Source organism: Pezoporus occidentalis, unplaced genomic scaffold, assembly GCF_034315485.1.
Source record: "Pezoporus occidentalis ecotype Australia unplaced genomic scaffold, CSIRO_AGI_Poc_V1 ctg83, whole genome shotgun sequence".
NCBI classification, from domain to species: domain Eukaryota; kingdom Metazoa; phylum Chordata; class Aves; order Psittaciformes; family Psittacidae; genus Pezoporus; species Pezoporus occidentalis.
Genome location: NW_026916192.1, coordinates 955,059 through 980,151, shown reverse-complemented (window position 1 = coordinate 980,151; position 25,093 = coordinate 955,059). Strand labels below are relative to the sequence as shown.

Here is a 25,093-nt window from a genome sequence, read left to right as displayed (position 1 = left end):
CAGCTCCAGTAGTGGTAGTTTATGAGCTATCAAGCGAAGGTGACTGCTTTAAATGATTGTCCTGGGGGAAGAGAGCAGAAATGTCAGTGACACCTGTCCAGGTAGCACTTCTTCCTTCCTCCTCCCTTGGATGGTGCCTGGGCACAAGTGCCAATAAATCTGCTACCCTATGGGTATCAGCAGGGTTTCCCAAATCAACATTTCCTCTGTTTGCTTTGAGAGCCTGACAAATGATTGATTGACCGATGGCTTGGCTTTGCGAGCGAAGATTTGGGAAGGGCTTTAACCGCACTTACTACAAGCACGATGACCAAGGGCATGTGGGATATGCAAATCTGGTTGGAAAAGGGTGCTTAGGCAATCAGGGAGTGTCCGACCAGGGCTGTCATCTCCTGAGTGATCTCGAGCTACCCATACGCTGGTCCACCCACATGCAAGGTTGGATCTGCGGCTTCCCATGCACCTTGTCACCTACTGTTTAGACCCTCGCCTGTCCATACAGACAAGTGGGAGTGAGCCCTTCCAGCCTGCGCAGTGGATTTTTTAGGTGAGGGCAGCTTGCACAGAACTGGCCCCATCCTTTACACCTGAGGTTTAACTGCCACAGCCTAGCTAGCTAGGACGGTGACAGCAAAGTCCGCAGGTCGTAGGTTTTGTAAGAGTGTCCTTCTCTCTGACGGAAGACCTGACAAGGCTAGACGAGCTCCATCAGCCCAGGTTTGAAGATAGGAGTTTCCTTCTCCTATGAGGAAGGCCTGTCTTTGCTAACGAAGATTGAGGAAGGACTTTAACCCACGCATTCTGAACAACGCTGTCATCTCTTGGGTCAATCTCGAGCGACCGCTATCGCGAGCACACCGAGGCGCCGGCGGTGCTGCGGTATCACTGCGTCTAGGTGGGATTCAGCCAAGCGCACGCACCAGGGGTCTGAACCTGCTGTTCCTCTCGTACTGAGCAGGATTACTATTGCAACACCACATCATCAGTAGGGTAAAACTAACCTGTCTCACAACGGTCTAAGCGTAACGCGGGTGTCCCAAGGTGAGTTCAGGGAGGACGGAAACCTCCCGTGGGGCAGAAGGGCAAAAGCTCGCTTGATCTCGATTTTCAGTATGAATACAGACCGTGAAAGCGGGGCCTCACGATCCTTCTGGCTTTTTGGGCTTTAAGCAGGAGGGGTCAGAAAAGTTACCACAGGGATAACGGGCTTGTGGCAGCCAAGCATTCATAGCGATGTTGCTTTTTGATCCTTCACTGTCGGCTCTTCCTATCACTGTGAAGCAGAATTCACCAAGCATTGGATTGTTCACCCACTAATAGGGAACGTGAGCTGACAAATGATAGAAGCACAAGAACAACAAAGACTAAATCTTAATAGCCTCCAGATGTATTCATCACTCAAGGAGGGAGAAATCGGGCCAGAAACTACTGGTGTGAACCCAGGTGAAGCTTCTGACTTCACCAGAGCTGTCTGATTGCCATCAGTGAGAGCTGACCATACAGTTAGTTTCTCTTTCAGTGTGTGTGCGCTGACTATGGAGGAGCACTGGCCACATGTTGCTCTTGGCCTTCAGGTCCTTCTCCTGCCCTTGAATCCACCTAGGATGGCAGAAGCATGGTGATGCTCCTGGGGAAAAGGGCCAAGTGGGGGCATGGGTGCTGACCAGGCAGGAGCTAGAGAAGAAGAACATTGAGTGGCTGGATAATTCGATTCCCATCAGTGTGCTTCCCTCTGCCATTTCCATGCTGTGGGAAAGGAACACGGATGTGCTTGAAGGATGCTGGATTTTCCAGCACTTCATGTATTGCTCTCCTGTAACCATCAGTTACCTGCCCGGCCGCCCTTGTCCCAAGCCCTGGCATCTCGAAGGATTTATTTCCCAAGAAAGCTACCAAGATCCTTCTCACTTGCAGTCCCTGGTGTGCACTGGTGAATGGATCCAGCGTCGTAGGAGCTGCCCGGGGAAATGGGGGAAGAACCAAACCTTTACCTGAATAGAAACGAGAACTCTTGGGAGCAGGGGATGGGGGAGAGGAGGACTCTGGCAGCAGGGGCAGGGTGCTGAAGCCTGCGGGCAGCAATCCTGCTGAGCTGCCACTGCCTGTGCTGGTGACTTGCAAATGGATACAGCAGCAAAGAGAGGAAAACTCACAGTGGCTCAGGAAAATGTACATCAACTCCTTTGCAGCACCCAGCCCCCGCAGCCAGCATCTCCCAAACCATGCCCTATTTCTGCCCGCTCCAAGTGGGGCATCATTTTTCTGGACATATCTTGTGCTTCCTTTAGCACTTTTCTCTAAAAAAGCCAAAAAAGGGACAGCTTCTGCTCAAGTTCCCACCCTGGAGTTCCCCTTCGTAGTTGGACCATGTCTACTACTCAGTGACGTGCTGTCATTAAGTGCCCAGCTGAAACGCTCTAATTAAAAGGGACATTAAGAGCTCACTTGTTCAAGCCAAAGAACATTAGGAGGAATTTAAATGACGAGGTTTTTAAATCTGTGACATTTGTTCTAACGAGAAAACACTTTCTAATCCTGAGCATTTCCTCATTCAAAACAGATTGCAAAGACTGCAAGTGAAAACAATATTTTTTTTTTACCTCTGGAAAAACACATCCTGTAATTACCAGGCCTAATTGCCAAATAACATTCATCTTTTTCACACAGCTTCCACATCAGCTTGGAAGCAGGCAGTGAAAAACAGCGTGTGGATGTACCCACACATGTGTGCATTTTGTGTTACGACAGGGAACAGGACTCACAGAAATTGCCATTGCATCAATCCCATCATCTGAGGTGGAAACCATTACAGAGGATGCAGAGCGCTCCTGGTCCACCTAATGAAAGGCATATTGCTGCTGCGGTGTGCTGAATGCTGAGGAGGAGCAGGGAAACAATCTGGTTTGCACTTCCAGTAATTTGCTGGAGTAGAAACTATTTTTATCTGAAAGCATTGAGGTAATGAAATGTAAAACAGCAGCAGGAAGAAAAGTGTAAAGCCTCAAACGAGAGTGACTTGGGAACCATGCAAACCATTTCAGGAGGATTTTAGACAGTTGCTAGAGAGATGAAATACAATCCCTCTCTTCATGGTCTTTCATTTCACCATGGCCATCGGAAGAGAAGGCAAGCAAGCAAACTAGTTGTGAAAACTGCTGGCTCCTTAATTTTCTATGCATTTCACAAATGAAAGTCCTGCGCAGTGCAAGGTGACATGACCTGCTCCCTCTTGTTTGTCCTTTATTTGGGAACATTAACCTCAGCATAAAACAGGCTGCTGGCTGCTACTACTACTTCTTGGGAATTCCAGTCATCCTTGATCCTTCAGAATATTATCCTTCTCCCTAGGGGAAAAAAAAAACAAACAAAAATGACTTGATTGTTCCAACAGAAATCCATAAACCAGCAGCAATGCATCAGTTCTCCCAGTCTCTTCCATGCTGGGACACTGACCTCTTGCTATGACAGCTTATCCTTCTATAAGTTGAGCAGTGGTGACCAGCCTTTCCTGGGCCATGAGCAGCATCCTGCTCTGCTCCTCTGGGCCCTCATTTTGGTGTTCTAATGTCCTGTAACCAGAGGCAATGCAAGACTGTATCACGAAGAGAACATCTTCTCTGAGCTATGGCATAGGGATTTCTGAATGAGGGCACAGTGGTCCAGTGTGTTCAGACATCAGCCTGAATCCACCTTCCCACCTCCTTCAGATTTTGCACAAGTTGGCTCCAGAACTAAAATTCACTGTTGGTCTTTTTCTTCTAATGGGGCAAACATCAAAATCTGGACACAAAGTCCCATATTCTAAGGTCTGGATCTGTTTGTGGCACGAATCTATCTTTAGTTGAATGCACAACGTTACCTTCATCAACAGCTTGGTAGCATATGACATTATCTTATTTAAGTATTCAGGTCTGGCTGGTTGCTATTATCGAGTGGATGCTAATTCCAGTGGTTCCAGAAGGACTGCATTTGCAGTGCTTCTTGTTGCCTTGCCATAAATACACAAGCATAAGTGACAATATTCCCAGAAACACCTACTTTAAAGCATGTATCCATAACTTTGTGCAAGTACCTTTGAATTCATCCTATTGAGTATCCACTTTGGAAACATGAAACACTCTACCTATTTCTCCAATTAAAACAACTTCAGCTTTAAAGCTTGGGTACTCATAGCCACCTTTTTGAATGAGTAACCCTGTGTTGGCATAAGTAGATATAAATCAATAAAGATCAAGGCACCAACACTCGTTTATGCTTACTTACAGCCCAACTTAGATCTTCCTCAGTAAATCATCTCAAATACAGTGGAAAAACTCAGAACTGTTCTGAAATATCTGCAAATAAAGAGACAGAAAATGTATCTCTTGTTTCAGTGGGAATTAAATCACTGGAAATATGTGGCTCCTTAGCTTCTGGATGCAGAATCTGTAAATATAAAGTAACAGCAGTCAGTTGCCAGCTTTGAAAATGGGTCTCTTAATCATGACCAACCCCTCTGAGATCACATCTGTACCCCCAGGCAGCTCTTCTGTATTCTAATCTTTCCTTCTCCTCCTCTTCTTTTGACTCTTTGTCACCATGGGTGACGCACCATGAATGAAAGATTAGGGTGTACCAAACACAGCTTTTGCTTCTGGGGTCAATGCTCTAACTCCTGAGCTGTTGGATAGGAAGGCTGTGAAGCTTAAAGAGCTCAGCTTGGGTCTCCATCACGTAGGTGTACCTCCAGTCACCTCCTGGTCCAGCTTGAGAAGATAATGCTTCATCTGTGAGACCTAATGTTCTATCTAAAGCCAGGCTGGATGGGGCTTGGAGCAACCTGCTATAGTGGAAGGTGTCCCTGCCTGTGGCAGGGAGTTGGAAGCAGGTGAACTTTAAAGTCTCTTACAACCTAAGCCATTCTATAGCCTGGTGAATAGGGCCAAGGCAGTGCTATGAAGGCCCATTGAATTTTAGGCCTGTTTTCAAAAGGGTAGCAGGGTGCACCACCAGCAAATCTGTAGGAGGGTAGATTTGGTGAAGGCCAAAATGGTGACCAAAGGGAAAAACAAAGGACCTAAACTTTGAATTTCTGCCCAGCATTTCTTGTCCCAACCTGCTGCAGCCCTGCACCTGAAAGCAAGGGTGGGTTTGTGCCAGAGCAGTGCTGGGCACACAGGGCTGACCTTCCCTCCCGAGTCTGAAAGCCAGAGTCTTGGACATCCTGAAAGTAGAAGAGGCTGTAGATTGCCTTGTCCGATGTCTGGTACATGAAATGGGATCTTGCTCAGTTGTTGCCATACTGAGAGCTTGCATAAGGTTGAACGTGGTTAAACTGCTAGGGGTTCAGCAGAGCAGGAAGTGTTGATCTCCTGTATCTGGTGGTAGGACAGAAGGAAATGGAATGAAGATGCATCAGGGAAGTCCAGACTGGACATTAGGAAGAGGTTCTTCACCGAGAAGCTGGTTGGTCCTGCTGACCACTCCATCAGGAAGTGGTCATGGCACTAAGCCTGTCAGAGCTCAAGGAGTATCTGGATGATACTCTTAGCCATATGGTTTACTTCAAGGTAGTCTGCAAGGAGCAGGGAATTGGACTCTATGATCCTTATGGGTCCCTTCCACCTTGAGATATTCTCTATGAAATTTGCCTTCCTGAAAAGCACCTGAAAAACTTGCCTTGAGAAGAAGGTATTGAGAGAGGGTCTTTAGGCCACCGTTTTGGTCAGCCCTCCTGGTGGTTAGTCTCACTTTTAAACTGTGTGCCTTGTTTCCTCCAGCAACTGTTCAGCTTCTCTCTGCTACACTGAAGTGGCCTTCAACACCCACTGCTTTCTGCCTCTGAGAACACTTACTCACCACTATCAGATACCTCATGAGCCTTGACACAACTCGAACGCACCATTACAGCCCTCACTTCACAGCGCTTCTCCCATCTTTACATCCTATCAGTGGCTCTTCTTCATTCTAACAGCCTTTTCAACCCCAGGCTTGGTGCTGTATTTAGTGCTGGTGCCTTAGAGCTGTGCACAAACCTAAATGAGCCTGAACGTTCCCCCTTAACTCCCTATTGAAACACCCCATGATCACGCTGTGAGCAGGTAAGAACTGATTTTGAACTAACTGATTTCTTGCCAGTTTGAGGTCCAGTTCAACACTCATGCTGTTCTCTGGAAGCAGCCTTACAGAAACTACCAGAGCAGCTTACGGGCTGTGGTGGCACTCAAAACAAACAAGGGTGGCAGAACTAGGTCTGCTGAAAGGAAGACGCGAATGAAATTCACCTTCCAGCATTCACTGCAAGTGAAGCTGATCTGTGTTTCTTACACCAAGCAAAGGCTACAGCTCAGATGCTAATTTTATCTTGCTGGCTCTGTAGCGTCCTTGATCTCCAAGAGAATTCAAAATAACATGTAGCAAATGTATAACTAAGTCGTTTTAAAGAAGTAACTACAAAGTGCATAACAGCTCAAGGGGAAACATCTTCTCTGCTGAACGCAGAGGATGAAATCAGATCATACTGACAGACCGAGCAAATGGGTTCTACGCCTTATCCTCAAAAGTGGGCTGTTAGGGGGGACCAGGGCAGCTCAGTGTCCATCTGCCCTACAAACCCATCCCTGACGGGAGCATATAGGAAGGCCAAGCCCACCTTCACCTCCTAACAGCTTGTGACAATGCGATCCCTTCGCTGGGCAGCCACAAACATCAGGACCACTTTGTGCTAAGTGTCAGACACAGCTGTTAAAGAAACCCCTCTCTACCCTGAGTGTAAATACACAGTGCCAAGAGCTGGGGCAGGGAAGGGCTGCTCCTCTCTCTGAAGACAGACAGTCACCCCTGCAGTGGTCAGAGCAAACCCAGGAGAAGATGAGTGGGGAAGCAGACAGCCCCACCACTGCTGTGTGCTTGCCAGGCTGGGGGTATTTGCACTAGGAGGGGAAGCACAAGCCCAAGAGAGATGAGTCTGGAGTACTTCAAGCCTTGTCAATAGTTTGTCAGTGTAGCTCCAATGATCAAAGCTTGGGCCTCTCTCCCCCTGCAGAGCTCCAGCTAAGGCAGGAGTTTAGCATGAGCTTCAGGGCTTGATGCTCTGGTCCCAGCAGAAAGATCAAACCTCTGCTAAACTGTCTGTGTAGATACATCTGCTGCAATGGTCTTCAAGGGTTTCTGGAAACCTCATGGGCTGGTACAGCTGAACACAGCCAAAAAGCCAGCAGAGGCCAGCTAAGGGCTTCCTTGTCCCGAGTGCATGAAGAACTAAGGGATAGGAAGACAGCCCTCCCAGGGCAATGCCTGCCTCCAGTGATTGCTGAATTACTCCCCACGGAAAGCAAGTGCTTTCTTCAAGGCTGCTATTCCAGTATGGAGCCTGAGTATCCTCACCCAAATGTCAGGTTACAGGTGAGCTGGTGAAGAGCCTGGTTTGCCAACTGGTGGTTTCAAACCCCTATCATCCCAGGAGCAGCCATAGCTCTCCCAGGACTCAGACTGAATTATTCTCTTAATCTGTACTAGGCAGATCTCACTGTCAGGGAGGAAAAAAAGAGATTTCCCAAGGTAACAGGAGAACATTCTTGTCTTTCATTGGCACCAAACTCAAGAGAAGTCCCTCTTTTCCAGGTGACAGGAATAGGAGTGCTAGGAGCGGTGCTGCAGAGCAACTGCAGCTCCCAACAGCAAGATGCAGAAAGCACTCGGGCAGTCAGCACACCAGGTCCCACAGCAAGCATGGTGCTACCAGGACAATTTCCACACTTTTTTTCCAACTCCTACTAAGCAAAAGAGAAGAGGAATGAATAGCAGCTCTGTCTGAGGAGGAGAAAGATAAATGACTAGCATTAGCTGTGGCTAAGCACACCTTGGAGGCAGTTAAAATAGCTCTAACACACTGAATAACACCCTTGCAATTCCTCCTTGCGCTGGTAAGACAGACCTGGGATGGGAAAATGCCTTCTTTGCATTTGTGCAGCTGTGTGCACCATGGTGCTGGATCAGCAGGGTGCAGGCCAAGTGAGCTGGGGTCCATCACAGCCACCACAACAGGATGGTGCGCAGGCTCCAGAGGTCTCTTCTGGAGGGAGATGAGATAAAAAACGGAGAGAACATTAAGTTCTTTTTTACTACCCTCCATCATCACCCCCACAATTATTTCTGTGCTTATTTGACCATCTCCTTTCCTTCTCAGCCAGTGCTGAGGTCTCACCACCTCATCAAATGTACCTGCCTCCTTAAGAGGGGCACATCTAAAGAGCTGGGTCCTCATGAAGACGAAGACAAGAAAGGATTTAATCTGACAGCACAGCAACCTCATCCCCCGAACCTGCAGAGCTCAGGTGCAGTCAGAGGTGCCTGCTCCACAAATGGAACCAGGATATTTGCCAGGAGTTCATACTCTGCTCCCTGCCTGTATTTTCTCTCTTGCTGGAGATAAGTAAAATGAAAAGAAGGAACTGGAGAAGTTACTGAATTGAAAATGAGAAATGAACTGATTTTTTTTTTTTTTTGGTGGGTTCTTCCCCCCCCCCCCCTTTTTTTTTTTCCTTGGAATTAACAGAGCTTGGAATAAAGCCCCAAGAACCAGATACTCCCTTACTGAGCTGCTCGTGCCATCCCCACTGCAGCCTGCTTTCCTATGAGCCCCTCTGCCGGCAGAGCGGGTACGCCGCTGACAAGCACCAAAGGTGAACCATGGGAGGTGCTGAACTTGTCTCTTCCAGTGCTTTCATTAAGTATTTCCCTTATTTTCAGAGCAGGTGCTTGTTCCCATTCTTACTGAACCACTCTGCTCACTTGTAAACAAGACCTTTATTGGCTCCGCAACTATGTGTTTGTTTCTATTTATACGCCTTCTGTATCAATATTTGAAAGCATGCTACCCTATGCTGAATTCTTCCCCATGCCCTTTTCCATCCCTACTGCCTCTTTCCCACCTCTTCTTTCTCTTCGCTGTCTGTTCACAGTTTGCGCACTCCCAGGTTTTTTCCATGCTGATAAAAACGAGCCATAGATTTTACATTTCCTGTGTTGACCTGAACTAAATAATTGGGAACCTCTTTTCTGATGTTCATTCAGACATCCCTGTATAGGTGTAGTGCTTTACGTGCATTAGAAATCGGTGGGAGCTGAACACCTAAATCCTCCAGGCAGACTTCTGAATGCCTGTTGTCCATCTTATTTTGGAGAAAGCTACACACCTACTTATTTACTGGCTGCTGCTGCATCTTAGATTTTAAATTCTGGTCTTATTAGTACAGTGAATTAATGTTCTGGGGTTTGAGTATGTGAAAATAGGGTGCTGCTTCCCTTCTCCCACCAGCCGTATCCAGGGACAAGACTTGTTTCCCTTACCACAAGTGCTAGGAATAGCTTTGTAATGTAAATAGGCACTTAGGGTATTTTTAACAAGCACCTGCTTTATCACGCTGCCTAATGAGCGCCTGGACAGAAATGCAGTGAAAGCAAAGGCAGGCAAGGCTACTATTTAAGATAATTAACAGCAAATTAAATTAAACTGACACACACATATATTTTGGGCCTCTGCATCTAAGGGGAGAGAGTGCTGCAGAGATTTCATTATTCACATTTCCCATCATCCATTTTTTTCCCCAGCACCTACCCACCCAATTACCTGGGAAAGGAAGAGGGAGAAAGACACTAAAACCAGTAAGATAATTCTCATTTGCATAGTCATTTTTCTGCATTGTGTTTAATAGTCTGCGAGTAACTGTAGAAGAATATATAGTCCATTCTTTAAAAAGCTCCAATGCACTAATTGAAATTAAATTACATGGAACTCAGTGTCTGTCTTCTGTTCATTGGGAGACAATATGCAAGCCAGTTTAGTGTGTTATTTTCATATGATGAACCACTGTACTCACCACAGAACCACTTCCCAGATGTGTTTCTCCTTCCTTCAGCTGTAGGTGAGCCTCAACTGGTGGTTTTTTTCATCATTAAAATGCCTCATTTGCTGCACCCAGGATTACAATCCTTTAGCATTCCAGACAGTCATCACTGCAGGTAGCAGCGCCTATTTTCAGCATTACACTAGGTAATGCAACTGCATTCTTTTCTCACATTACTTTGCATATGTTATAGCTCAATTAATCTGTCAGGGTGACACTTCCATCACAAACATCATTTAAGCGAATTTAACGCTAAGTCGGCAGGCCTAGAAGGAGGACTCTGATGTTACACTCCTCAAAAGAGGCAAAACGTCAGGACCTGCTTCCCTACTTCCCAGCCCATTGTACAAGCTGCTGAGGCAGGAGCTCAGGTCTTGCTGGTGCTTGCAGGAGATTCAGCCTACGTGGCAGCTTGCTCCTTGCCTTCTCTCCAAGGCTGCTAACAAGGGAGCCAATTAGTGCCAGTTGTGATGGGAGCATTTTTCCCACCAGGAGCTGGATTGAAACCTTTCATTCATTTTGCACTGACAGAGGCACATGAAATGGTCAAGCATGGAAGAAAAATCTGGATGGAGGGTTTAGAGCGTCCCCCTGGGTTTTATTCTTTGCTTCAGACTTGCAGCTTTTGTTAAAATAGGAAAAAAAGGCTTCTTGCCATTCCGATGGTGAAACTGATTTTCTCCATCCACACTAACACCAAGCCTTCAAGCTACTTGTGCTCAGGATGTGCTTTCTGTCCTTTGTGACTCTGGGACCTTGGAATAACAAGTTGCCAAGGCAGGACATCAGTCCTCTCGTCTGACGACATCAGACAGCCTGCCAACACCTCAGTGCCTCATGACATTTCCCAGCACAAAGCAGAATAGCCAAGGAGCTCTGTGCTATTTCCTTTCAGTGAACAAGACGGGGATGAAGAGCCCCTCCATCACTGTCTCTGTCCCAGGTGTCCCAATTGCACCCGGAGCTCTCAACAGGTTCTGCTGCAGAGTGCCTGGTCCTTAATTCCATCACATTCCAATGTGGGAAGGACATTGATCTGCTTCTGTGCACCAGTGCTGCCCTCTGCTTGGATCCCTATAGAGTTAAAGAGAAGATAAGGTGTTTCTTCTCGCACAGGCCTCCCCCAGGACCTGGTTTCTGTTCCCCTGGAGACAGACTTTTCCCTTTGAGGGTGCAGAAGAAGATCCCCCGAGACAGCAGAACTGTCCTGAAGGATGGTTTATACCAGGCAGCATCTCAGTCTTGCCTGAGGAATTCTGCCAGTGGTCCAGCAGTACTGAGCAGCTCAGCAAAGGGTGCAGTGGACCAAGCGCAAGGCTACAGTGACTGTTATGTTAGAAATGCATGAGGTGCTATGGCCAGCTCCCATCAGTGGGGCTTGGGAGCATACTGCTGATGTGAAGAAGGCTGGACCTAGTTTAGATTGCCAAGTCCTGCTATAAAAGACCTAAGATCTTCTAGAGGGATGAAATTTCCTTTCAAAGAAACTGATCAGACAGTGCTCACACGCTAACAAGAGGGTATGTATCATTTCCCACCAAGGTAAATGGGAATGCAGGCTCCCCGTCGTGCTTTAGATGAGTCATCAGGCACATGCTCCTGAAAACCTCCTGTCAAACAGACTTTACATTAAAGGCAACGTCAGAAAGCACAAAGTGTTTTTCTCAGGACTTCTATTAAGTCCTGCAGCTAATTAATCCATGCTTTTCCAAAAGAAATGTTTGACAATATACACAGTTCAACTGAGTTTAAGGTATGAAAGCAAATATCAGAGCAGGAAACCTACACATCTTTAGTCCATAACTCCTATATATTACATCTCTCCTCAACAGCCAATCCCAGAAAGAAACTTCTTCATCCCTCCCTCCCCACCCAAGTAAAACCCTCAGAGTCAAACCCTGTTTTTTCACTCAGACCAAGGGTTCTGCACCACTAACTTGAATAGGAATGCACTTGGGAAAGACCATCACCCCAGTACAGTTCTTGGTGGAGATGCAAAATACCTGAGTGCAGGAGCAGCAATGGAGAACTGCTTCCTCAGGCACACAGCAGATGTGTTTAGGTACTTGGCTGACACAAGCATAAGGAGGATCCATCTGGTGAAAAGAGATGTAGCATTGATGGCTGGTTCACTGAGCTCTTGGCTTGGTGTTCACACCAGCATCTCATAGCTTTTGTAGCAGTAGCACAAGATTCTGTGCAGGGCTGAGTCTTTTATCCTTTGGAGGAATGGATAAGTTGAAGAGACCTTGTAGCTACTGGAGATGACGGTTTTCCAAACAGATAGATAGATAGATAGATAGATAGATAGATAGATAGAATGGAAGTGACTCTGGAAACTACTCCAGTCTCCAAGAAAAAGCAGAACCATAGCAAAGGAAAAGGAGAGGGTTGGAAGCTGCAGTGAGACATGAAACTAAGAGCCTCTACTTAGTACAGCAGTGCTACATCCATGAGACATCTCTAATATCACGACCATGAGAGCTGTGCCAGTTCAGCCTCGCTGCAAGTACTGATGATCTCTGCGATCAGTGATACCTTCCACTGTACAGGCACCTCTGGCAATAGGTGGAAAGGTGGGAGCACTTGTGAGCCGAGGCAGACTAAGCTAAGGATAACAATATTCCAGGAGCATGTCAACACTTGGCCTAGGGGAGAAAGAAGAGAGATCGTAACAGATTGGAAATATAAGGAATGTCAACAATCACAAATGTAATCCCAGAGCATGGACTCCGTGGGATGGAGAGAGCTGCCCCTGCCTTTCTGAACCAAGCAGGATTGTGCCCTGCCTAATTCTTCTCCAGAGCCAAGTGTTATTAATTGCTGTTTCACTGGTTTTATGGGGCTTCTGTAGTTTCAGTAAGTCAGTTTATAGCTGTGTAGTGCAACTGTATTACTCATTCCTTTTGTCGACAAATGAGGCCATTTACAGAGTTCTGGCTTGACTGCATCGGGTCTAAAAGCTGACCAGATACGAGGACAGTGGGAAGGATTATGTCCATGCTTATGAGTCCCAGCTCTGAGGGCAGCCTGACGTGGGGACACGGCTCCTGCATTGCTGCCTGCAGCCACTCACACTCCGCAGGCAGCACCAGTGGACCTGCTCTGGACCAACCTCTCCAGGCCAGCACTGACAGTGGGTCTCCATGGAGTGTGTAGTAAACGGGGGGAGAAAAGGAAAGCCTTACTCTAATAAATATGTCAGTTCCAGCACTGACACTGTTATGGGCTTTCACGCTACTGAATCTTTCTTTTAGCTTCTAAGAAACACACAATCACATATAACATTTGCTTGAAAAAACACTGGCTTCTAGTTCTCAGCAGCAGAGTAAATATGGAAAAGATGAATAGGAGATACCAATCAGCTGCTGAATGGATTTAAAAATGAGCTACTCCAGTCTTGTCACTTCTGTCCTCAGCAATGCGCATTCTACACGAAAGACCCCTGGAGAAGCACAGAGATGCTGATCACCAGTGTACTTGGGTGTCCCTTACACTGCGTGTGCAACGAGTAACTGGTGCAAGGGCAAGCAGCTCTTATGCATCCTGAGCTCATAGACAGATCCCAAGGTCAGGAGTCAGTGCTATCAGGGCTCTGGCTGTGTAAGCCTATGATGCTGCTGTGTAGGCCTACGATGCTGCTATTAACACACAAAGCTCATTTCACCTTTCCTGTCCAGTTTAGGCAGGACAGTGTGCACTGCAGATAGTTGGAACAGGGCAGCAGGGAGCCAGAACCATCATATTGTTCTGAGGGCTGCTAAGACCTGTTACATTGCCTCTACATAAAGACCTCAACAGATAGGGAGGTAGGGGACCGAGTCAAACTCAGGTTATTCCATGTAGCTTAATTATTTCATAATAACATCTTTAATGGATCTTAGAAGCTTGGAAGGACTCTTTTCATGCCTGATTGCAAGGCCTTCTGAGAAAGTAATCACCACTCAGAGGCATTTTCCGAGGATTTTTTCTTCTGTCTTTTGCCTTTGTAACATCAGTCAAGCAAACCACTATTCAGCAGTCTCTGTAGTCTGCTTCCCTTTTTAACCTTTCCTGTAAAACCTTTGGATATTATTATCCTTTCCCTATTTGTTCCTGTCTTACAGTACAGATGCTTACTTGGAGCTTGCATTAGTGCACTCACCAAACAAAGAGAAGACATAAAAGGAACAAAGAGAGCAGTTAAGTTGAAAGTCTCTTGGATGGGCTTGGAAGTTATTTGTTACCAAATGAGCAGCAATCTTTCATCTGCTTTCACCTGGCAGTGCTTCCCTGCTGCGGGGAGCCGAGGACGAGGGCAGGCATCCAGCCGCAGGTGAGGGCTCTCTGCAAATAACTCCGGCTCTTGTAAGACGGGAGAAGGCTCCCTCAGGGTGCTCATTTGAACACTTTATCCCTGGGCTGCAGCACTACAAAGGCTCACACTGAGCAGAGGCATTTTCACCATGTCAGTCACTCCTCCTGGCTTACAGGAACAGTAAAGTCAAGTCTAATACCCTGGCTGTGCGCGGGTGAACTCACACGATGCCAGCAGCAGCTGCATCCCTGGCTGCCCAGGATGCTTGCTGTGCGGAGGGGCTCCAGCACCAACAGGAGCCCTTTGCACTGTGGCTACTCACTGCAGAACAGCTGAGCCATGGGAAGAACAGTTGTCCCTCATGCTCAGGTCATCCCAGCACAAGGCTGGAGGGATGGGCAGAGCTGGATGAGGAGGTGCAGCAAGATGAGCCCCACACAGGCTGTGGGAGCCATTCCCCACAGTGAGCAAGTACGTGGTGTTATCCACCCCTCATACCACAGTGGCTTCAGAGACCTCCTGGGAGTAAACACACAGCAACTGTGACCTTTTGAAGTTATCTCCACTGAGTAATAGTTCTCTGTAATCACACAACCATTAATTGTTTCATAATAAACACATTCCCTCAGCAGTCAGTGGGAGTTGGACACAACGGCTCCACTGCTCATGGAGTTTGCTTTGCTCCAGCTGTTCCTCTGGGACTGATCCTGGAGAAACCCTTGTGTGGGGCCCAGGCCCGCTTCAAATAGAAGGACTTAAGGGGACAGGACTACTATATGTCATGTTGCTGGTGTCCCAAGGGACATTAATTCCCCTCCCAACCAGCCTAATTTGTCTGCATTTTGCCTGGAAAACCAGCTGGTGGCTCCTCAAAGTGTGTCATGATTGCTCCTCAAAGTATTTCAAGAGCTGCTGGGACTCCAGCTGAGTCAGAAATACCCAAAGACCTTCTCTTAATACCTGCTTGTTCATACCTCTCATCTCTCTTGGAGACTACATTTGGTTAAGGTATCGGGCATATCACTTGTTACTGTAAGCAAACTGCATGCCCCATCACACATGAGCCATAAGTTCATATTGGGCTCACAGCTGGAAAGTGAACATAGTCCGTGTGTAGTATGCAAGTACCATAATCATGGAGCATGACACTGCTCTTGCTTCAGTTCCTGCATGGAGACTTGGAGAAGCGAGAACCCCTTGGTGGTTGTGCCCAGGCCTGTGTTCTCCTGCTCTGGAGGAGCCGCGATGATGGGAGTTTCCTTCTGATGAGGTGTGGAGGAAGCATCAGGAATCATAGCCACCTTTTGATGACCCTTGTTGAACATTTCAAGTCCAGCTTCATGGTAAAGAGTCAGGAATTGCCTTTTTTAGCTATGTTTTGTTCTGCCATTTCTGGAAGGATGAGCAGCAAAGCAAATGGGAATCACACGAATGGTAAACTCGCACTGGAAATGGTCCTTGCACAAAACCCGGGGAAGTGTGATCTCTTATCAGACAGCATCACCCTCCTGCGCTGCTACAGGACATAGAGCTAGTCAGCCCGTTCAGATTTCCTTCTGGTCTGCTAAACAGATCCCAGATCTGCTGCACAAGGTGTCTGCATACACATCTGTCACATAAACACCACAGCTGGCACCTGCAATACCTCTGCTGGAACCACACACACAAGCTGTGTTACTAGCAGGCTCTGATAAATACAAGCTTGGAAAGCAAAGACCTCTGAGAAGTGTTCTTATGAAAATAAACACAGGTCCATGGAGTATTACTGCTTTAGATTTGATGAGGATCTGTTAATGCTCTTTCCATTCCATCACCACCTAACTAGGTTTCCTAACCATAAGATCACAAATCAGGTCCAGGAAGAGCATCCCTGGAGATTGTCATTGCCAGCAGACTGTGGTTTCTCCACACTGCTCATTAACTGGGCTTTCCAAGTGCTGCTGGGCTGCCTGACTGCGGCTCTCAAATCCAAAGGGAATGGGCTTTGCTGCTCAAGATTTCTCACTTTTCCTTTACCTATTCATGTGATTTTGGGAAGGAAACAAATTCTTTTCATTTGTGCTGTGAATAGAAAAGCAAACTAAGGTTTCCCCAGGCCTGCAGCTCATGAGGAATGGTGTCAGTGCCAGCCTCCCAGCTCCATCAGTATTGTGGCAGCCAAGAGCACCATACCATGAATGCTAACTCCATACCTCCTGGGTGACACCAGCACCACATCCACCCACTGGCCCTAAAGCAGGAGGGGGGACTTGTTGCCATACTTTGAGCTCTCAGCCAAGTCCACGCCTCAAGACCTCTCAGTTGTTTGGGAGAAGCTTCCCACACTTACAAAGAAAACTCATCTGGCATGCTTTTGTTGGCTTAGTCAGTCACCCCGACAAGCATTGTAGATCTTTTCCAAGAGTTGAAATGATACCAGGCAGGAGAATTAGACATAAAGGAAAGAACAGGGTGTGATTATGTGATAAATCAAAGCATTTCAGTCATGAGACCAGAAACGTTTGCATCAGAGAGAGCTCAGAATAGAAGTGGAGCATCAAACATTTTGGCCACTGGAGTACCACAAATATCTAACAACCATAGCATTTTCACAGCTGACTCTAATAGCCAGGTCTCAGTACCTTTGTTGTAACTCTGTAGTCAAAAGCATGTTACACAGACAAGTCCGAGGGCTTCATCTGACCCAGCTCCAGAAGAGGCGACCCACCAGCTCTGACATAGCTGGTATTGGAGAATACTTAGTTGAGCAAGATCTGTGGGAAGTTCTCCACTTACATTAGTGTCATCCTTCACCTTGATGATAACTAAAAATAAAGTGCTGCAATAATCAACTAGATTGACTAAGACAGATGCTGCTTTTAACATGTGTACTGTAATTAACTTACAAGGCTAGAAAGCTCCATCTCATCTCTTCCCACAGTGGAGGAAGTTTGGCTTTCTAATAATAGGAGCTGGTAACACATGTTGAATTATAGAGTAATCAAAGTTGGTTTTGGCATGAACAATCCAGATTTGTCGTGCTTCCATTTAATCCCCATGTCTGACAGGCATTCATCTCCCTATGGACAGGCTGCTTTTCTCGTTGCTCCTTCTGAACTTCTTTCCCCTGACATAAGGTAAAGCACAAATTCTTCGCAGTAAGAGGGGAGGATTGCTCTCCCTTGACAATGCATGCGCTGACTTGCTCTCACATGCCATATGGTTTGCACGCACTAGTCAGCAGCCACATGTACACATCGCAGCTGATCTGGACACACGTTGTGTGTGCACACCCACAGAAAACCTGCTGCAGCTATGCGCTGTGTGCTTCAGTTGGAGTGCCCTCATCCTGAACTGTCACATATGGGATTGCACAGCACTGTGTGAGCAGCTGATAAAACATGCTTCACTGCCCTCTTCCACTTTCCAGCCTGCATGCATGCAACATTGTGCAATGTCCTTTCATTGCCTCTTGCTGCTGTTGACACAGACATCTGCTATTCTGGGACACAGCCTTGACAGTAAATGTTAGCACTTTCTAGGTTATTAACCTTCCTCAGAAATCCTCTCCTATCACATCCTCATTTCAATCAGTCTTAGCACCCTTCCTGGCACCCCAGATGCCTTGGGATCATCACTGGCATCACCACTTCCCTCCGTCACACAACCTTTTCCCTTCCTCCACAGCCTTCCCTCCTTTCTTACTTGCTCAGCCCTTGCTTCGCCAAAGCACACTTTAGGTAGTTAGATCTAGCAGGAATGCAGTTCAGGAAGCCAGTCCCTTGCTGGCTTTGATCTCACCAGCTCAGTAACACCCACAGTAATAGGTGACAGCAAGGGCTTCTGTGCATTCTAAAAACCCAGAATCCACACTGCTCAGTTAATTTGGGTCACTAGACCATGTCCCATGCCTTTTTGCTAGTGTTTGTTGCCAGGATAAGAGGCCCATAATGCCCTCACATCTCTAGCCTGCCTTGTCAGCATGCCCTCCCTCACACATGCAGAGCACCCTGGAGTTAACACAGAAACTGTCCCTCTTCATCTCACCACTTCAGATCAGCTTGACTAATGATAACTGACCCTCATTCTAGTCTTACATTTGCTGCCTGCATTTCCCTGTGCTCTTAGATTTGCAGAACCATTTATCCTGGTCTGACTCCTACATCCACACATAAAACACACCCCCACAGTACTATTAGTGCAGTTTGGGTAGACACCTGCCACAAATCCTCATTCTTGAAGCTATGTCTCTAAGGCAGAAGAGCATGGCTGTAATGGGCCAGGAGTGCAGAGAGCCCTCGGCTACAGAGGCTGTGCCTCCCCAAACCTGTGCTCAACAGGCATCACAGGCAAAGACTTCAGTCCCCTAGGGACACTGCATGCACAAACAGCACCCTCCCAAGCTGCTGCATCTCCACATTTCTAGCTTTGGCTATGTGCAACTTTGCAGACCTGCTGGGGACAGGCAGCATCTGAAAACCTCACCTTAGAGTCCTCAAACATCAGCTGGAAGTGGGCAGTGGGGAAGTCATTCAGATGCAGTTGAAGAATAATTTATGCTTCCTGACAGCTTGTATCTCCTTATGATACCCAAGAGAAAGCTTCTGGCCATGTTCACATGGCATAGCATTGATCTTGCTTCTAGGGAGGTAGAGAGAGCTTGTTACTAAACCTTCCTCGGGATCCACCAGGCTTACAATGCCCTGGGTGGACAAACACAGAAATGATGTTTCCTGACTGCCTAGTCCAATGCAGACTTAACAAATCCAGCCTTGAATTTGCTTTGGTGTAAGACCTGCCTATCTCTTGCGGCTCACGTGTTGTTTGTTCGTGATGTTTGGCTATTATGCAAAGCAGTGGTCACTCACAGCACAAGTACAGCGCTGAGAGGAGTCAGTCTAAGAGGATTAGATTAGTAAATCAGTGCAGCTCTCCTTCTGATTTATTAAACAAGAAGAAAGCATAAAGCAGGAAAGCATTCTTGTAATGAGAGAGAAGGACATGCACAGAGAAGATGGAGAGGCAGGCTGTAACCATGCTAACAAAACCAGCCCTGCAGAGTTTGCAGTCCCTTATGACTTTCATCCCTATCTGTTGAGCTTCCTAATGAGGACATGTGATTTCATTTTGCTCTCACGTCACTTCAGCTGATGCAAATCAGGTTTGCTCCTGTCTGTTCTGTACGTTAACATCAGCAACAGGGAGGTCATGTCCCTAATGCCCTCATTAGAGATAGCTCCAGTAGCCCTGAGCAATCTGGGTGCCTGCTTCACTGCACTCAGACACATCTAAGGAAGAAGGGCTTAGCAGCAGGGCCTGAGCACGCCAAAACCATGAGGGATATGAGCACCATGAGCTGGTGCAGGTGTTACAGCTCGCCCTGGAACTCAATAGCTCCCTTTGCTGCAGCAGCCTGTGTGCTGGGGTAATATCTCAGAGGCAGTCTGCTGTGCGTCCAAGGGGGCTCTGCACCATGTCCGTGCTGCAGCTGCCTTTTAATTATAAGATAAAGGGACTGTGGAGAGCCCAAATTCAGAGGATGATATTTCATGATCCAATCTGCTGATGTGCTTCCCCAGGGCTTTATTTACAGCTCTGCTCTTCACTATGGACAAGTACTCTGAGCTGTGCCATAATGCACTGCAGCTCTGATTGAGCCGAGAAGCAGGGTGGGGTGGTCAGACAATTGGAGAAGCAGGCAGAGAAAGCAGCAAACAGTGTCCCCACAGCATTATCAGAACCAGAGAAGTACCACTTCAGGTCACATTTGAAATGAAACACTGCATTTCAAAGCAGGATGCTTTGAGTCAAGCTAAGCACGCCTAAATTAAAACAAAGTACCAGTACTTTGCTTGTGGAAGATAAGGAAACCCTGCCAAGGGTCAAGTTCCATGCCACAGAAGTTACATATTACAGTGAGTACAATGTGCTGGACATTTCTAGAATCCCTCGAGGCACTCTCAGCATCGCTTGCAGCAATGTACCATCATTTGCTGTGCTGCAGTCACACATATGATTTTCCAAAGCTTGTATGTCAGTTCAATCCAAAAGTCTGCATCTAAACATGAAAAAACTTCTCAGGTAGACACATGTAATGCAAATGTAACTTTCCCATCTCTCTTCCAACCCAGAAGAATGACATCGCAGTTTCCTCAAGCTTATGCCTTTGGACCAAGGATTAATCAAAACAAAGCTCCAGCTCTTCCAAAGGGAAGTTAAAAAGGAATTGAAATGGAGAAATGGAAGCATGTAGCAGAGGCTCTGACTGTGCTGACTTCTGAAGGGTTGCAAATGGTTGCAGGTAGGAAATGCTGCTCTGAAAATGTCAGTGATTTACAGAAGAGAACTCAGACTTGAAAATACAATCCACACACAGAGCGAATGCCTGCACAAATGGAAAATATAACATTTATTCACCTCCTCTGGCCCTTTATTATAAGTCAGTGCTTTTCCCCTCATGCTTCTCTTTGCCATGTACCAAGAGTAGCAGGAGAGTGGATTTCAAGCATCCGACCAGGACAACTCTGTATATTGAGCATGTAACTCTCAGTGAAAGATCCCCCTTCCCTTGCAGCGATAAAGAGGAGCCCATTCTGCCTGGACCAGACCGGTTTTTGGATGAGCAGAGCCAAGAGCCCCGGCTGCCAATCTGGGAGGGAACCTCACTGCCAGAGAACATAGCTCTAAGCAAGCAGCAGCAGGTCACAGCTCACAGCCATAGGAGGGTGGCTACAGCTGACTGCGAGAGGAGGTGCAGAAACTATTAATGAGGCAAGAGAGCAAGGGATGGGCATTTTTGGAGACCAAACCATCAGAGAGGATGAAGACCCTGCTGGGGACTGAGAACCAGGATAAGAATAGATTGGACTCCTTGAAGTCCCATGTTCCCAGAAGCTGGGATCTCCCTGCGTGCAGCCCCCCAGGCTGCTTGAGGACAAGCTTATGTGTCAGCACTGAGAAATGGCAAGCTTCTTAGCACCATGATATGCCAAGCTCTGCTGCTGCCATGGGCCTCCAAGCCAGAAGGAACAAGAGCAGAGCACAGCCCTACCAGCATTCTCTGCCACCTTCTCAGCCAGGTACAACACAAACCCTGATTACTGGTTTTCAGCAGAATTACCCTTTATGGCAAGATAACACCATGCAGCAGCTGTAAAGGCAACAAAACTCAGCTGGCTGCTGCTTCTATGATTCAAAGTTCTCAAAATGCAGTCAAAGCCACTTTCAGCTAGTTTCACTTGAAAAAAAGTCAAGCAAACCCATGAGTTTCACCCAAAACACAAGCCATAAACCATCAAAGGTTCTGTTAGAGGGCTGGTGAACTTTAGCAATGCCTTTGATGAAAATGGTCTGAGTTTCAAGTGTGTAATGAAACCCCAAATCATTCAAGTTTCACATGGTTGCAAATATTTCTCACAGTTCTGATCAAAGGTGTATTCAGCAGGGAAGAAGCTTTGATTTTGCAGTACAGGGGACGTGCTGAAATTTTCAAAGCCAGGCCCTGGGATTTAGATGAGCAGTTCTTCTTGGAAGCGATACAGCTAAACTTAGAAACGCTTAGGGGGAAGTAATGTGAAGATGGCACATTTGGATTACTCCTTTTACCCCAGCTCCCTTCCCAGGGGGAAGTTTTAATTCCCCTCTCTGACGTTTAGGAGGCTGCATGCCCCCACAGCATGTCTGGGTTCAACACTGTTCCCCCCTACATAGCCGTTTCCAATACTCTTCCTCAGCTTCACTCTCTCAGCTGCTGATATTGCTGCTCTGTAGCACAGCACTGCAGAGGAAAGCTGAAGTGCGTCTTGAGGAGGAGGTATTAATGCTGTTGGAGTGCTTGGTAACCCATATTCCAGCAGGCCAATGCAAAAGGCACAGGACACAGCTTGGAGGTTTCCCTGGGCACCTCTACAGGGTCCCTCCACCACCCTGTGTCTTCCAGGCCAGCACCACCTTGGGTGAACCAGGAAAGCAGCTGCATCTTCCACTGCACTCAGTGGTGAGACCCAAATCCCGCCAGAGCCAGAGGCATATGTAAATGTCTGGTTTTAATACCACTGCCTTGCTGTGAAGTCTTCATTTGTGACAAAGATTTCCATAGCAACAGACTGATCTCACTAGCAGGACTGTGGTCCCTTTGGAAGAGCAGGTGGAAGGAGGGAATAGAGAAAGCACAACCCTGCACAAAATGCTATAAGGAAGCTGATACAAGTATTCATGCAACAGGGAACTGGGCTTCAGCAGGTCCAAACTCCCAAGGAAAGGGAATTCACCAGGAAAGCTGTGCAGAGGATGCTGTGAACTCCTTAGACTGGGGGTAAGGAGACAAATCACATCTCCTCACTTTGATTTGCTTGTGCACAGCACAGGGATCCCAACACTGTGCTCCTTTGCTGTGACACCTTGCCTGTAAGGGACATGTTACAGGTACCTTGGGAGCAGAGGAGCACTCTCAGGTGCTGCAGCCCTCCAGCTAGAGGTGTGTAGAGAACAGATTATGTACCATGCGTCAGCAGGTATAAGCTCTTACCCCAGCCCTGCCAGATATTTGCTGTATCCCCAGATCACCTCACTAGCCTATTTCTGTCCTCCAAAGGCAGCAGCTAGTAACACTGACCTACCAGACTGTTCCATAATTAGCCACAGACTAAATGTTTAGATGCTGCCTTTAAATCTGTAGTTACTTGGCACTGCAGGAATGCGAACCTTTGTCATGCTGATAGATACAGTTCTTTTACACCAAAGATACATTGAAGATGCTGCTTTCCTCAAGAACAACCCATTTTACAGGCAACCTGGCATGACACACTACAATTCATTCCCACATCCAGCTTCCAATAGTACAAATAACATGTACATGTATTACAGAACCATCAGCTGCTGTCTAAGAGACAGCACCAGTGTTTGGTCAGAAAGAGCTGGGGCAGCCAAGAACTCTTTTAGGCAACAGTAAGTTTTTCTTTGTAATGTGTTTTGCTTCTTGATAATGTTGTTATTCTCACAGAGATATTACAGTAAGTGGCTTGGTTGAACCTTGTGATTCTGATAAATAAATCACATCACAGCAATTTAACCACAAAGGTAGCACCTTTGGCTGGCATATTTCACTTTAATGGGTCTAGAGGCATTTATGCAGAAAGCCCTGCAAAGGCAAAGCTGACATTTTTCCTGCAGTCTGAGTAACTCCCTATTTAGTTGCTTTTAGTGTCCAAGTAAAAGGTACTGTTAAAACAGTTTCAAGGACTAGAAGCTTCAACTGGGAAAGAACAAGATCCAGCATCACTGCAAACTTTATCTTTAGCATTAACTGACTTAACACTTAACCCAGCACTACCAAAACCCAATGTTCCTGAAATTCAAGCCTATTAAAGGTCTTAGTGTTTTCTGAGATACTGACAAGTATGTTGAGCTTTTCTTACAGAGATTTCTTTGACGGCCTGAATGCTTTCATTGCTGAAGACACCGTCATTGTGAGAATTGCAATAATTTCCTTACTAAAGCTACTAAAGGATGTCCCCAGAAGACACATTCAGGTCTCAGAGTCTAGGACGACTGCAGAGATTCATGTATTTGTTAATAATTCTTACATATATTCGGTTCTGTTCTTACTATCACTAGCTTCCGCTTGACAGAATCTTCCCCCGCTTGCTGCTCATGTGTCCTACTCCGTCACTCCCAAAGCAGAAAGTTGAGTTAAAGGGTGCCAGAAAAAAATCAACCAACCAAACCCCAGACAAAAAACCTTATGAGCAGGAAAAGAGCTAACATCAGCGCCCTGCAAAGCTTAAGCAGGGTACTTACCAGTCAGCTCAAAACACACCAGATTCCCCATCTCAAACCACCATCCTGAACAAAATAACATCTCTCTTTCCGCACCAGCAAACCCACAAGCTCTTTAGGACCAACCTTTTATTCCTCATGGGGATAAACAATCAGCTTCCTGCCTGATTTGCTGAATTGGGTATTTCCTCCCCCCTCATGCAAAAGAGCAGTTAATTATTTACAAGGCTGTCTGTAATGCTCTAGTTTACATGCTGGAATTTACATGATTTATTGAACAAAATAGCATTTTAAAAGAAATCCTGTCATAGATCTGTCATCCTTAAAAGAGCCTCAAGTTTTTCCTAAGAAGTGAGCACATAAAGGAGTTGCTGAAGATGCCTTCTTTTGTTTGCAGCCATTTATCCGCGTAAGTCATCTCCCTCCTCTCTTTCATTCACAGGTTTGTGATGAAGTCTCATTAGCTGACTAACCTTTGTGAGCACGTTGGTGTTGCAGCAGGAACTGCTTCATGAAGAAGATTATTCATTAATCATGAATTCCTCAAGGACTGTCTGAAAAACCTGGGCAGGTCAGCTGCTAAACCCTGTGTTGACTGGTGGCCCAGAGAGCAGAGCAGTGGGAAATTAAAAGGGTATTTAACCTTTGCCAGGTGGTTTGTGGGGTTTCCTTTTTAACCCAAGTCTCTTTTGTTTCCTGCTGTGGAGAATCAGTTTTGTTGTGACAGAACATTTGATAGTGATTGTAGTGGATTGTTTGGCTTACAAGCCCTACAAATGTAGAAACCGAGATTTGCTTTTTCTGTTTCAATTTGTTCTTGAACCAATCTCCCATTTAGAAGGGAACTGCTGCTGCGTGGTCCTGCACATTATTCATTACAGAAGCAGCCTGGGATACTGTAGAGCCTCATTTCTTACTGGGAAGAACTCCATACTTCTTGGAGCTAGACCTTCTCTAAACTCAAAGTCAGAGCCTGCAGCCTCCAAGTGCAATTAGCTGAGCAGTGTCTTCCTTAAGTGGCACTAAAGCCTAATGCATTTAATGATGAGTCAAAATGGTTGGAACTTTATCAGACAATAAACATATCAATCATTTTTCCTCCATCGGTTTGCACCTCTATCAATCATGATCTTCACAACAACCATAAACCCAC

At 46.5% G+C, this 25,093-nt stretch overlaps 2 long non-coding RNA genes across 2 annotated transcripts; one reads left to right on the top strand and one right to left on the bottom strand.

The window, feature by feature from the left end:
- Positions 1-1,972: 1,972 nt before the first annotated feature.
- LOC134156242 (uncharacterized) lies at positions 1,973-24,065 on the bottom strand. Its single transcript, XR_009961864.1, has 2 exons — positions 23,962-24,065; positions 1,973-3,344 (listed from the first exon to the last, which is right to left on the bottom strand). It is a non-coding gene; the product is annotated as an uncharacterized LOC134156242 (long non-coding RNA).
- LOC134156243 (uncharacterized) lies at positions 21,139-25,034 on the top strand. Its single transcript, XR_009961865.1, has 2 exons — positions 21,139-22,477; positions 24,383-25,034. It is a non-coding gene; the product is annotated as an uncharacterized LOC134156243 (long non-coding RNA).
- The last annotated feature ends 59 nt before the right edge of the window (positions 25,035-25,093 follow it).